General features: G+C 46.7%; 1 pseudogene; it reads left to right on the top strand.

Annotated features, from left to right (window-relative positions):
* Nucleotides 1-245: 245 nt before the first annotated feature.
* LOC102831170 lies at nt 246-614 on the top strand (annotated as a pseudogene).
* The last annotated feature ends 2,856 nt before the right edge of the window (nt 615-3,470 follow it).

Raw genomic sequence — 3,470 nt, 5'->3', positions numbered from 1 at the left:
CACCATGAACTAAGCTATCTGTCAAATTGTTTAAAGCCATACAAGAAGCCTGTGCATGGCACTGTGTCTGGAGAATATGAAAGAGCAATTCTGGTCTCATCACGCATGTGAAATAGACAGACTCAGAGCCCGGTTCAAGCGCAGGCGCAGAAAGAAGGCGGAGCATCCATTTTGTCGGGGAGCACACTTCTCCCGCCCCCTTTCTTATCTGTCTCCCACCGCGCAGGCTTATAGCGCAAACGAAAATGGCAGTGGCGGTGGATATGGAGATGAACAAGGCCATCTCAGAGCTTCAAGACAAAGTGACTGAGACTCAACAGAAGGTGAAGCTTATAGGCAAACAGATTGAGCTGCTCAACGTAACGAAAAGGCGTGTGTATCTTACAGATATCCAAATTATGGCTTTGGAAGATGACACTAACGTGTTTGAGGGTGTAGGAAGAATGTTCGTTCGTCAGTCCAAGGCGGTCATTCACTACCAGCTGCAAAAGAAACAGAAAAAAGTGGACAAAAAAATAAAAGAGCTGGAGCAGAAGAAATCCTACCTTGAGCAGAGCATCAAGGAAGCCGAGGACAACATTCGGGAGATGCTGATGGCAGGAAGCTCCCAGTAGGAGGCCTAGAGGAGATGCTTTCCAGGTGAGGGTGGGCCCTAGGCAAGGACAGCCTCTGTCAGCTCTGCCCGGATAGAGACATTTTACTGGGCGCCCTCACCACCCCGCATTTTCTACTTTACCCAGAGTCCCCGGCAGAATCCAATCCCGTTATTTCTTATCCTGCCCAGGACACGCCTTTCTCCCGGGGGCGCGGGGTGAACTCCCAGGGGAGGGAAGACGGGAGCCAGCCAGGACAGACGGAAGTTCTGCTTGGACCCACCAAGGGGACCATGCTAGTCAGACCAATAAAGTTATCGCCGCCCCATTTCCCCCCCCCCCAAGATGAGAAATCATCTTTGGGGAGACCATCCTACTCTTTAGGCTGGAGTCTTTTGATCTATATCACTAAAACACAAATAAATCTTTGGTATTCTCTGTTTTCAGCCAAGATCCATCTTACATCAGTAATGATATCCCTCGTTCCACATCTCGTCTGAATCCGGCTTGAATTTCTGGCAGTGCCCTGTCGATGTACTGCCGCGATTGATTCCGAATTATCTGCAACAAGATTTTACTTGCAAAAAAGAAAGAAATAAAATTTTACTTGCAAAACAGTTTTTTACTTGCCTGTGGTATTAATTCTATTGTTCGATGATTTGTGCATTCTGTTCTTTCATCTCTTTTTCGAATGTGCACAAACATGGATCTCTTCCAATCCGTTAGCCAGGTAGTTAGTTGTCTTCCCAGTTCCTTGGCATAGATGAGTGAGTGCCACCAGTGCTGTATCAGCTTGTGGGAAGATTTCAGGTTCGGGCAGTGTTGCCCTACTATCATAAGACTTCCAGTGGCTAACCATTCAGAAGTAGACTGCCTCTGCTTGTTCCTAGTCTGTCTTTGGAAGCTCCGCTGAAACCTGTCCACCATGGATGAGCCTGCTTATATTGAAAATATCAGTACGGCAGCACATTTTCCTCTACAACATGACAAACTGACAGACACGGAATAGATGAATACTCATAGCTAACACTTATCACAAGCTTACTAAGAGACTAGCACTCTTTTAAGCACTTTACATGTTTGAACCCATTCAGTGCATCATTGGTGGCCATCATTCTTAGCATGATTTGATAGCTAAGGAAACTGAGATACGAGGAAGTAAAGTAACTTGTCCACACATATGCATTAATGAATGGACACCAAGGAACAAATTTGAAAGGCAACAATATAAGACCAAAGATGTCGGTACTGAATTTGGTAGGAGAGAGACACTGAATTATATGAGGCCAGAATGTTCCAGAAAAGGCTGAATGGATCTGAGACCCTTAGAGCCTGAACCAGGACGCTCTTGTAGAAAGCCAAATCCAGGAAAAGAGGTTCTGAACTGGAGTGGTGGCAAAGGCAACTGAGGTAAGGTAGAATAAAAAGGAGTCCACAATTCCCGTAGGCCATCCTGAGCAACAAGAGCAGTGGGAGGAGGAGGACAAGGAGGGATCCAACTAAGGGACATAATCTTAGGCCCTGGGGGACTGCAAGGAGCCGTCCCTGCAGAGCAGTCATCTGGAAGGAGAGTTTGAAGTTGTTGGTGAAGCTGGTGCCCTTCATAACAAATCCAGCTGTCTGTGTACTTGGCCCAGGCCTTGGGGCAGCTGAGGGGCATCCAGCAGGTATTAAAGGAACTGGGCTGTGGCTGCTGTCCCCAGACCAACTTCAGGAGCCAGCAGATCCTTGCCAATGTGCCTGAGTCCTGGTGCCAACCTTCCAGTGGACTAGGTGTGACTGTAATTGCACTTCCAGTTTCCAAATCATGCGCAAAACGTCCAGTGTGGCCAGCGCCACCTGACACCAAGCAGGAAAGGGAATGCTGGGAAGGAACGTCCTAGCTCCTCTTAAGCTGACACAGAACAGATGAGAAAGAGGTGAAGCAAAGAGGATTCCACATTTCTGTGTGTGACTGCCTAGTGAAATGCTGCCGATTCTGGAGCATGAGGCTACTGGAGGAAGGCAGCCAATATGGTTTGCTGGCTTTGGTTTCAGCATATATGTGGAAACAGCCAGCAGACAACTTTAAGAGAGGACAAGGCTGAAATTAAGATGTGGTCATTATTCACCAAGAAGCCAGGGGTGAAGTCATGTCGATTTTATGTGCTTGAATGGAATGGTACTCAAAACACACTGAGATAAGAAACATGCTGAATTTGATCCTTTGGAAAATCGGACTTTAGTCTCTGTTTTATTCATTCAGTTAATAAACCTTTATTGAGCACCTAAGTTCCTCATGAACACTGACCCAAACAAACCCTAGCTGTCAAGTTCATTCCTACTCATACTAACCGAACAGGACCCAGTAAAACTGCCCCACAGGGTTCCCAAGGCTGTCATCTTTAAGGGAGGAGACTGCCACATCCTTCTCCCAGATAGCAACGGAGTGCTTAACTTCTGAACCACCAAGGCTCCTAAGTTCCTTGTGGTGGTGGCGATGTGCCATGGACTTGGTTCCAACTTACAGTGACCCTGTATACGGTTTTCGAGGTGTGGCACTGCGGGTTAATGTGCTGGACTGCACAGTGGGTTTGAACTGCAAGCCACTCCTTGGAAACCCTATACAGGGTCCCTATGAGTAGAAACTGACACGAAGGCACTTAACAACCACAATTCTTTATGGGAGAAGAAAGCCTCTCTTTCTTCAGAGGAATGGCTGGTAGATTCAAACTGCTGAATTTATGGTTAGCAGCCCAATTCGTAACCCACGTGGCTATTAGGGTCCCTTAAGGTCCTCGTAGTTGGAAAATTTGGACTTGGTGATAGAAATGATGCTGGAGAACGAATGATAGATTTCTGCAAGACAAATGATTTGTTTATTTCAAATACCTTCTT

The sequence above is a fragment of the Chrysochloris asiatica genome, unplaced genomic scaffold (genome assembly GCF_000296735.1).
Source record: "Chrysochloris asiatica unplaced genomic scaffold, ChrAsi1.0 scaffold00018, whole genome shotgun sequence".
NCBI classification, from domain to species: Eukaryota; Metazoa; Chordata; class Mammalia; order Afrosoricida; family Chrysochloridae; genus Chrysochloris; species Chrysochloris asiatica.
The sequence above is the reverse complement of the archived record's forward strand: the minus strand, read 5'-3'. Positions and strand labels throughout refer to the sequence as shown.